Consider the following 12,121-nt stretch of genomic DNA (forward strand, 5'->3'; position numbering starts at 1 on the left):
GACAAAAGACATGTGAGCCATAGCCAAAAGACATGTGAGCCATAGCCAAAAGACATGTGAGCCATAGCCAAAAGACATGTGAGCCATAGCCAAAAGACATGTGAGCCATAGCCAAAAGACATGTGAGCCATAGCCAAAAGACATGTGAGCCATAGCCAAAAGACATGTGAGCCATAGCCAAAAGACATGTGAGCCATAGCCAAAAGACATAACTGCCCTCTTTATTAGCCTGTTGTTGGTTTTTGTTATGAATGTTCAAAGAGACAGTTCAGTTGATCAATTAACCAACCAGGTTGAACACAGGATATTGATGTAACTGAAGACCGCATTAGCCCACTGAGCTAAAGCCTAGTTGTTAGCTCTGGTTGCTAACACAAGTCCTCAGGCAAAGTTACTCATCTTGTAAGTGTAGAGCCCTACTACACTTCTAAAGGACATCAATTATGTTGTAGTGGATTTTGCTTTACTCAAAGATGCACAACAATAATACGATTGTCACAGCGAAATACAAAAGTGTTCAAAAGTGCAATTGGTCAACATTACAAATCCTAAATACTTTGTCAGATTTGGTTAAAAATGTTCTGTGGACTAATATTTAATAAAAATATGTTACATCATGTTTAACTAACAGTCAGTCGTGAGTAAAGTGCATATACAAAACAGCTTAAATCTTTAGTTACCTAATGGGAATAAAAATATGTATTATTTTAACATTCACTCACAGTCTCTCACACTTAATAAAAAGTACATTATTTAAAACATCCACTGGCCTGGGTATCTGTGATATAATAAATAATTATTGTAAATAATAATGCAGAAGTTTTGTTCTAATTATGTTAAACAGTAATTTAGACTAAAAGCTAAAAAATAGTTGATGGAAATCACCTCACCCTAACATGTTGATTTAAGAGAAAATAGAAAGCTTTATCCTGGCTAAAGCTTCCATGAGATTATTGCACTTATTTTCACATTTCATTAAATTACAAACCATTCCCACAGAGTGTGTGGATTTCAAAATTAAAGTATTCATGTGACTACAGTGATTTATGCAAAGTTCAACAGCAGTTACAGAGCTGCCTATAACAGTTACACTAAAACATCTAGTATTATCCAGGATTCAAAGCGTAATTTTAAGAGTAGGTATAACCAAGCCGAAAGGAAACAATGTGGTTCCATGTTATATTCTTGTGGACATATTCAGTGGCCAATTTATTAGGTACACTCATCTAGTACCAGGTCGGACCCTCATTTGCCTCGAGAACAGCCTGAATTTTAAAGGGCGTGGAAACATTGCTCAATTGATATTAAGGGACCTAAAGTGTGCCAGGAAAGCATTCCCCACACCATTACACCACCAGCCTGTACTGTTGAAAAAAGGCAGGATGGGGCCATAGACTCATGCTGCTTACTCCAAAGCCTGACTCTACCATCAGCATGACGCCACACGAACCGGGATTCGTCGGACCAGGCAGTGTTTTTCCACTCCTCAGCATGACGCAACACGAACCGGGATTCGTCGGACCAGGCAGTGTTTTTCCACTCCCTAGCATGACGCCACACGAACCGGGATTCGTCGGACCAGGCAGTGTTTTTCCACTCCCTAGCATGACGCCACACGAACCGGGATTCGTCGGACCAGGCAGTGTTTTTCCTCTCCTCCACATGACGCCACACGAACCGGGATTCGTCGGACCAGGCAGTGTTTTTCCACTCCTCAGCATGACGCCACACGAGCCGGGATTCGTCGGACCAGGCAGTGTTTTTCCACTCCTCAGCATGACGCCACACGAGCCGGGATTCGTCGGACCAGGCAGTGTTTTTCCACTCCTCAATTGTCCAGTATTGGTGATGGCGTTCCCACTGGAACCAATTCTTCTTGTTTTTAGCTGATAAGAGTGGAACCCGGTGTGGTCGTCTGCTGTAAAAGCCCATCTGTGACAAGGACCAATGAGTTGTGAGACGCTGTTCTGCACACCATTGTTGTACTGCGTCGTTATTTACCCGTTTGTGACCCGCCTTTTAGCTTGCAAGATTCTTGCCATTCTCCTTCGACCTCATGGAAAAATATGGAAAAGTAAAAAAGAGAACATAAAAGAAATATAACCAGTGGTTGTTGCTAAAAGTGAAGATCACATAGGCACATTTCTATAAAGCAAACCAAATCCTATCTACATAACCCAAAACTAGGCCAAGGCCCTACACTAAGTCAGGAAAAAACTACAGGCCCTACACTAAGTCAGGAAAAACCCAAAACTATTCCCGACGTCAGTTTGTCTGTCACTAGTTTATCAAAGTATCTTAGTGTTGAGTAGTTTAAGGTCTGTGTGGATGGCCTGCCTCGTCAGCCAGGTTGAGGATATAGCCAGCTATGTCCTCCTCTGTAGGGGCATCAGGCATCACCCACGACTCATTAGCAGCTGTCACTTGCAAGCGGCATATCGGACAATTCCTGCTCTGCCCACTCCTATGAAAACAAACCAATTAATTTAATTGACTCAAATTACCCATGAAAATAGACCTTGTGACAACAGATTTATCTGTGGACTGTTGTGGCTAGTGTCCGTCTCTCTTACCACTTGTCAATGCACTTCTGACAGAAGCTGTGAGCACAGGGCAGGATGAGGTCAGATTCCCATCCATGCAGATACAGCACTCTTCCTCATCAGTCAACTGCTTCACCCTGTATGGGAATAAACACAATGGCTTGCATCACAGACAGATCACTCAGCTTCGAGACTTCATCTTTCTCACAATTGAGAAGAGCAAAGTAATAAATGAGACTTGGAAGGATGGCAACGCAAGACTACACACAGAAATATGAAAGAAAACACACACACACAGTGATGTACTAACCTGCCCATCCACATGCTGGCCTGACAAGAGTCCCCTGATGGGAGGTTTCCAGACGGGAGGCTGGCGCCCTCTGCTGACAGCACCTCTGCTGCCTGGCTGGTAATGTCATGGTACAGCTGAATGAACTGGTACAGGTTCATGATGCGAGACGCCTCCACCATACCATTTTCTTTGTTGATCTGACAAACCACAGGGCAATAAGACACTTTTCATTCTCAAAAACATGCCATGAACACACACTGCACACTACAAACAATTTAAGTTTCAAAAACACACACATGCCCCATAAAAAGCTAGCGAGAATGGAGACTGATTCACAATGACAAGTCTCATTCATTAGAGACCAACTTCAGTTTGACCCTCTGTCACCTTCGTACAAACTATCCTCACAGTCACTTTCCACAGAGCAGAGGCGTCCGAGCCAGTCTGGACTTCAAAGATCAGGTGTTTTTGCTGTCTAGCTGCCAGCTTAGCCATCCTGTCCAGTTCACATTCATGGAGAAACATTGTTTAAATTATTTCACTGTAAGGGAAGGACTCACTAACGGGAACAATGTAATAGTCGTGGAGAAGATTTGGCTCATCCCCACCAATTAAAGGGATATTTGATTATCATGAGTCATGACATTTTTGTAAGATAAGGTAGGTCACTCTATTATAGTTATCTAAGAGTTTGTTTTATGCCACTGGTTAAGTGCTGTCGTCCAACCAAAGCAATGCATTTTCTGTTCAATTCAACACCGACACCAAACTATCCTTATTTTCTGTCACTTACTGCCTATGAGAGCTAAATTTACACTAGCGGCAGCAAGGCCTACTGATTGGGGAAGAGACTAGGTTAAATTCCAGTTGGCCGAGAACGCTCTAGCTAGAAATGGGACAATAATCGACACCGACCATACCGATCACGTAATGATATCAGCAAAATGCCTGCAATAATAAGCAGCCTATACTATAGAAATGTGAAGTTTGAAATGAAATATATTTACTATTATGTGCGATTGTTAATGGAACAATACAACCGTCAAAACTAGTAGTAGTGGTTTAAATGATAACAAAAAAGTAAAACGTTCCATTTATCATTATATCAATTCAGGCAATTTATCGCCGCTCTCTAGCTCTTGACTATGTTCATAACCTGGATCATGTCAGTTAATAACCAGTGGTGTAATGGGATAATGATCAAGAAGTGCCAGAGGAAGACCAGTATGTCACTTTGGGGCCTTAGCCTACCATCTGGAAATGAAAGAGAGCTTTTCTCTTTGCCTACTGACTTATTACAAAGAACAGTGGAAGCATGGAGTATATTGACAGTATGACACAACATGGTCAGCCTTACATGTCATTGAGCTCTGCCACCCTGCCCAGGAACTCCTCGTAGTTGAGGTAACCGCTGTCTCGTACATCTCGTAACCGCTGTCTCGTACATGTTTCACCAGCTTCTCAGGTAGACTGGTCATCACTGCCCGGACTGAGATCTGCTGGCCCATCCCGACCGCGCTCACGAAAACGCACTATGACACCGGGGGATACCCAAACAAACACAAGCAAAGTCACCAAGTCATTTACCTACCGCCTGGCCTGAGATCTGCTGGCCCATCCCGACCGCGCTCACACAAGAGCAGTGGTTCCCAAACTTGTTATAGTCCCGTACCCCTTCAAACATTCAACTTCCAGCTGTACCCCCTCTAGCACCAGGGTCAGCACACTCTCAAATGTTATTTTGCCATCATTGTAAGCCTGCCACACACACACAATACATTTATTAAACATAAGAATGAGTGTGAGTTGTCATCACAACCCGGCTCATGGTAAGGTCCAGGGCACAAATAATAATATAATAACAATCAATAATTTTGCTCTTTATTTAACCATCTTACATATAAAACCTTATTTGTTCATTGAAAATTGTGAATAACTCACCACAGGATAATGAGAAGGGTGTGCTTGAAAGGATGCACATATCTCTACAATGTTGGGTTGAGAGTCTCAGTCTTAAATCATTTTCCATACACAGTCTGTGCCTGTATTTAGTTTTCATGCTGTGAGGGCAGAGAATCCACTCTCACATAGGTACGTGGTTGCAAAAGACATCAGTGTCTTAACAGGGCGATTACTCTGGAGCGCAGCCCAATCCAGAAACCTGGCAGTGGCTTATGATTAAATAAAATTTCACAGAACCGCTTATTGCAGTTTCTCTTGTTCAGATATCGGTAAGTGGACTGGAGGCAGGGCATGAAAGGGATAACGAATCCAGTTGTTCGTGTCGTCCGTTTCGGGAAAGTACCTGCTCAATTGCGCACCCAATTCACTCAGGTGCTTCGCTATATCACATTTGACATTGTCCGCTTGAGTTCATTTGCACACACAACAAAAATAAATCATACAATGATGGAAAGACCTGTGTGTTGTCCTTGTTAATGCAGACAGAGAAGAGCTTCAACTTCTTAATCATAGCCTCAATCTTTCCCCGCACAATGAATATAGTTGCGGAGAGTCCCTGTAATCCTAGACTCAGATCATTCAGGCGAGAAAAAACATCACCCAGATACGCCAGTCGTGTGAGAAACTCGTCATCATGCAAGCGGTCAGACAAGTGAAAATTATGGTCAGTAAAGAAAACTAAGCTCGTCTCTCAATTTTAAAAAACGTGTCAATACTTTGCCCCTTGATAACCAGCTTCTTTCTGTAAGTTGTAAAAGCGTTACATGGTCGCTGCCCATATCATTGCATAGTGCAGAAAATACACAAGAGTTCAGGGGCCTTGCTTTAACAAAGTTAACCATTTTCACTGTAGTGTCCAAAACATCTTTCAAGCATTCCCTTGGCAGCAAGAGCCTCTCTGTGGATGCTGCAGTGTACCCAAGTGGCGTTGGGAGCAACTGCTTGCACACGCATTACCAGTCAACTATGTCTCCCTGTCATGCCATCAGTGCAGATACCAACATGAGCAGCAGCTACATTTGGCTACATAGTGGAATTCCCGCGAGAGAGTAATGGTTAATGTGATTGGATGTTAATTATTTGACTAGGCTACCTGTATTTGACATTGTGTTGTTATTTCGCTGAACACTAGATGGTTTAATTTCATTTGTGGCAGTGAAACAAGGCTACTCAGGCGATGAAAAAACCTCACCCAAATGTATAGCCCCATTGGAAAATATAAATGGACTGTTTGAAAATGTGAAGAAAAATATATAATTTTTTTATGTGAATCACATTTTTGTTTGGCGTACCCCCGACGGCATTGCGCATATCCCTGTAAAACAGCTCATTTCCCTCTCCTCCCCATGGCAAAATGAGTAGAATTCCATGACATTAGCTATATCTTCTCTCCGCCTCATGGCAAAATGTGTAGAATTTGAGATATTAAATAACCTTAGTCATTTTGTAAAAATATCTAAAGGGATGGACTGCTAGGTAACTTTACTTTCAATGTATTGACATGGCAATATAATGTTACAATTACTGTCATATCCACTTGAATATTGAGGCAGTTAGAGCTGCACAAAACAGCCATTCTGGGCTAGCTAGTTACTAGCACAGAATTGATAGGTTTATATATCAAAGATGAGTTTACGTTAATGTGTCCAGAAAAACCTCATCACCAATATCAATGTTACAATAGTAACTGTAACTAATGATGTCAGGACTGTTACTTTGTAACTATAACATCGATAAGATTCCTACAAAATGATCTGCTTTCCATAGACAAGTACCCTTAGCGTGGTCGGTATTTAATTTGGAACAATAAGGATATTTTGTAGAGAAATAAAGTCTTTATTTTATTAAGAACTAGTTTAATAATCATATCCTGCTGGTGAGTCAACTTTTTAATGCAGAAGGATTGTTACTCAATTATGAGAATTTTTTTATCTCGTTACAATATCCCTGTTACACCTAGAGTTCGCCATAGTCTTTTTTACTGACTCGCAGGGTAATACTTACGGATGATTCTGAAAGAGACCACTTTGACCTTGTTAAACAAGCAGGTATTTGTGCGGTAATAACCAGACTTTTTCCCCAATAGATATTATTGACAAATGTATTTCAGTAAGTTGTGACATAAGGAATGGAAACAATATCCCTTTGAAATTAAGCACGTATAGATATGTTATTCTGAGGGAGCAATGAGAAACACATGTTTACTATTGGAGAGACAACTGGATCAAGCAAGGGCAGGTCAAGAAGGTAAGGTCTGGTTACACCTCTAAACAACATGAGAGTTCCAGATGGAATAGCATCAAAGGGTAAATGAAGAAACTCAGACATGAAGAGTATTTTTTTGTGTTGAGCATCCAGAAACAGTTTCTACATGTAAAGATATTATGGAAAGATATTCATAGTTTAATAATTGTTAATATTCTTGACTACTTGTTTTTTTTAAATGGGAGAACGTTCTGCTTCCTTAACTATAAAAAGGATAAAGCAAAACAATTCGCATTCATCTAATTGTGCTAATGGAAAACTTTCATATTGATAAATGTAAATTCACTTGTAATAAATCACTCTTCTGTTTTTTCTATAAGAATTCGAGCAGTACATTAAGACCGTTCTACATTCTTCTAATAAGAAAGCTGCTAAAACAATCAATGCGTGCATCTTTTAAGGTATTTGTATAATCTGAAATTTGTTGTACCCCCTAGCATAAGTTATCATTGTCTGTTTGTATACTTATTGTATGTATACAGATTTTTCTGCTATAAAATAAAATGTGACCTAAAAAAGAGAATTAAAAAAACGTCAGTTAGCAAGCTAGCTAGCGTAGTTTGCCCTGAAACGAAAACTTGCTGTCACACGAAAGGCTAGCCCAGCCTTTGGCATTTTATCTACAGTACTGCATCTGGCACATACATCGCACTAATTATCTACGTTAGCTAACTGACGTTATCACAATGTATTTATTGGTAGGCTCAGATGCTAACTTAGATAGCTAACGCTAGCTAAGAGAAAGACACACACAAGCCCATTTAAGAAAATCGGTCTACATTTGGTGACAACAGTTCAGCTTACCTGGTATTGCTACTTGTCAACATCGATATTTCGAAAACCACATGCAATCAGCAACGTTTAATTTGTTTGAGAGTCTGTGTTGTGGTTTTTGTGTGCTGGCAAGCCTGTTGCAGAAGGATGACGAAAGAAAATAGTACGCAAACGTCGCACAGGATTGTTGATGCAGATCACTGGTGGCGCTCAAACAAAATTACTGCAAACTCAATTAATTCATGAATGTGTTCTTAAAGAAAGAATGAAAGAAATAACTGGAATAGTAATAAAAACATGGACGGGTAAACATTTTGCACAATGTTTTTTATGTTTGTGAATATTAGTATTTTGCAACTAAGCAAATTCATGAATGTAGGCTACACCAGAGAAGAAGAGCCGAAGCGAGAGGGTAAGCAGCAATGCCAGGGTTCAACTATGGGCCCACTGTGCCACCAATTGGAAAAAATGTACACATTGCCTTAGGACAAGTTACTTCTCTACTGTTTATCATGCTTGCCAAATATCAGAACTCAAAATCAAACTGTTCATGCAATATAATACAATTTTGATGTGTTTTGGACCATTTTCAATTATGTTTATAACTTTAAAACGATTCTTCTACAGAACCGCTGGACCGACCGGCACCAACTTTGGTATATAGCATTTATTTTCCAACTCTTGTATAGACAATATGACCGCTATGAGCCAATGAGCTTGCTTGAATGATTTTTACTGGCCAACAGTGCCTCCATGCGGTCACACTGAACAATACTTTACAGGCTAGATAGATTCATGTCCCTGAGTATGTGTGCCAAATGTCATGACTGAGTCAAACCGATTAAGAGAAACATGTGCCCGTTTATAGAGCCATTGTGTAATTGATCTCAATGTGCTTAGAAATGTTGAGTCTTGACAGTGTTTGGAACATGTGTACCAAGTTTTGTTGCAATACGAATATCCATGTTGGAGTTATATGCATTTATGTGCCAGAACAAGCCCACATTGTTTATTGGTCAGTGTTGTTGTTCGAGATGCTATACTGGAAAAACATAATTTGTGAAAGCTTGGTCCATAGATGCCATGTATCATGTTTTGTGTAGATTTAGTGCCATTTAGTGTCATTTAGTGCCAGAGGAGTAGTGTTTTAAGTGTTTTTTGCTAAATTATATAAAAAAACATTTAACTTTTTTTTTTACCAAATGCAAACATACACATATGAACAACAACTTACAGACGCACACATCTCCTCTGCACAGACCCGAATGCTCACACCTCCATCCCTAGTGCCTGCATTATTTGCCACATGGCCTTAAATTGTACCAATTCGTTTTTCTCGGTCGCCCATGCTTTTTCAATAATAAATCATTTGATTTTTCCATTGTGTGAATGATGGCAAATTAACTGATTTACACGTTTTTAATATACGTTTTTTTCAAGATGAGAAGAGAATTGTCCAGCCCATTGGGTATTTCACTACACCCTCATATACCATGTCTTTAAATATGCAGACAGATTCAAAGTAAATTTATAGCATTCCCAGAAAGCATGGATTATTTAATCATTGATGGTTTTATACTCAAGACATGGCTGCCATTTGCTATAGAATTTGTACATTTTGTCTCGTGTAATAAATTGTATACATTAGTTTATACTGATTTTCATTAACCGTAATTTCAGTAGTTACGCGCCAACTTTCCCTCCATCTTGTGCCAACATGAGTTATTTTTAAGTCTTTGTTCCAAGAGATTGTCGGTTGGATATGCTCTCTGCAAGATTTTGTATATCTTACCTATCATAATATAGACAGTACCAGTCAAAAGTTGACACACTTACTCATTCCAGGGTTTTTCTTTCTTTTTACTATTTTCTACATTGTAGAACAATAGTGAAGACAAACTATGAAATAAACACAGATGGAATCATGTAGTAACCAAAAAAAAGTGTTAAGCAAATCAAGAATATATTTTATATTTGAGATTCTTCAAAGTAGCCACAGCTCAAATAAGCAAATAGAAACTAACAGTCCATCATTACTTTAAGACATGAAAGTCAGTCAATCCGGAACATTTCAACAACTTTCAAGTGCAGTCGCAAAAACCATCAAGCTCTATGATGAAACTGGCCCTCATGAGGACCCCCTCAGGAAAGGAAGACCCAGAGTTACCTCTGCTGCAGAGAACAAGTTCTTCAGCCTCAAAAATTGCTGCCCAAAAAAATGCTTCACGGAGTTCACAGACACATCAACTGTTCAGAGGAGACTATGTGAATCAGGCCTTCATGTTCAAATTGCTCCAAAGAAACCACTACTAAAGGAACCAATAAGAAGAAGGGACTTGCTTGGGCCAAGAAAGACAAGCAATGGACATTAGAGCGGTGGAAATCTGTCCTTTGGTCTGATGAGTCCAAATTTGAGATTTTTGGTTCCAACCGCCGTGTCTTTGTGAGACGCAGAGTAGGTGAACGGATGATCTCTGCATGTGTGGTTCCCACCGTAAGGCATGGAGGAGGAGGTGTAATGGTGTGGTGGTGCTTTGCTGGTGACACTGATTTATTTGGAATTCAAGGCACACTCAAGCAGCATGGCTACCACAGCATTCTGCAGCGATACGCCACCCCATCTTGTTTGGGCTTAGTGGGACTATCATTTGGTATGCTCTATTTTATTATTTAACTAGGCAAGTCAGCTAAGAACAAATTCTTATTTACAATGACGGCCTACCAAAAGGCAAAAGGCCTCCTGCAGGACGGGGTCTTGGATAAAAAAAAAAGAAGGCAAATCACAAGAGAGATAACACAACACTACATAACGAGAGACCTAAGACAACATAGCATGGCAGCAACACAACATGACAACATGGTAGCAACATATGGCATCAGCACAAAATGGTAGCAGCACAAAACATGGTACAAACATTGGGCACAGACAACTGCACTTAGGGCAAGGTAGATACAGTATATACACATTCAAATACAACACAGTCATGGGAAGCACAAATAAAACATTACAAATCACCCAGAAAAATACTTACATTTCTCCACAAATAAGTCCCCAATCAGTACTTTGATTTGCCCGAACAGCACCAGAACATCCTTGCTTGAAAACCATTTTCAGGTCTTGCTATAGATTCAAATAGATTTAACATTTTAATGCGGTGGGCTAAATCAGGGTCAGTGTTTTTTAGTAGTCAAATAAATTTACTTTGAAACAAAAGTATACACCTCACACATGTCACACCCTGATCTGTTTCACCTGTCCTTGTTATTGTCTTCACCCCCTCCAGGTGTCGCTGGTTTTCCCCAGTGTATTCATCCCTGTGTTTCCTGTCTCTCTGTGCCAGTTCGTTTTGTATGTCCCAAGTCGACCCGCGGTTTTCCCGGTCTCCTGCTTTTTGCTATTCTCCTTTTTCTAGTCCTCCCGGTTTTGACCCTTGCCTGTTTCTGGACTCTGTACCTGCCTGCCTGTGAGCATGAGCCTGTCTGCCACTCTGTACTTCTGGACTCTGATCTGGTTTTGACCTCTTGCCTGTCCACAACCATTATCTTGCCAACTCCTTTTGGATTAATAAACATTAAGATTCCAACCATCTGCATCTGGGTCTCGCCTTGATAGATCATGGGCTTAAAAGAATACACATGTACCACGTCGGACAGTTAATGTATTCAAATTTGAGTTTGCATCCCAATATTACACATCATAGAAGACAAATACAATGCCTTCAGAAAGTATTGCGACCCCCTTGACTTTTTCCACATTTTGATAGATTAGTCTTATTCTAGAATCGGAGGGGGGGGGTCAAGAGTTTGGGGTCACTTAGATGTCCTTGTTTTAAAGAGAAGCACCTTTTTTTTGTCCATTAAAATAATTTCGAATTGATTAGAAATGGTGTAGACAATGTTGAAAATGACTATTGTAGCTGGAAACTGAGTTTTTTGCAGAGTTGCAAAGAAAAAGCCATATCTCGCACATACGAGTCTCCCTCCAGTCCGGATCTGCCGGAGTCTCCCTCCAGTCCGGATCTCCCGGAGTCTCCCTCCAGTCCGGATCTGCCAGAGTCTCCCTCCAGTCCGGAGCTGCCCCTCCAGTCCGGAGCTGCCCCTCCAGTCCGGAGCTGCCCCTCCAGTCCGGAGCTGCCCCTCAGTCCAGCGGTGCCCTTTCCTAGGGTCTCGAATCCAGGGTCGGTGACGAGGGTTGCCGCTCCTAAGGTAACACAGAAGGGGGCCGAGACTATGGTGGAGGTCCCGCTCCAGAGCCGCCACCGCGGTAAATGCCCACCCAGATCCC

At 40.8% G+C, this 12,121-nt stretch overlaps 1 pseudogene; it reads right to left on the reverse strand.

Moving 5' to 3' along the window:
* Nucleotides 1-205: 205 nt before the first annotated feature.
* LOC129862143 (RING finger protein 141-like) lies at nt 206-8,043 on the reverse strand (annotated as a pseudogene).
* Between the last annotated feature and the right edge of the window lie 4,078 nt (nt 8,044-12,121).

The sequence above is a fragment of the Salvelinus fontinalis genome, chromosome 9, assembly GCF_029448725.1.
Source record: "Salvelinus fontinalis isolate EN_2023a chromosome 9, ASM2944872v1, whole genome shotgun sequence".
In the NCBI taxonomy this organism is placed as follows: domain Eukaryota; kingdom Metazoa; phylum Chordata; class Actinopteri; order Salmoniformes; family Salmonidae; genus Salvelinus; species Salvelinus fontinalis.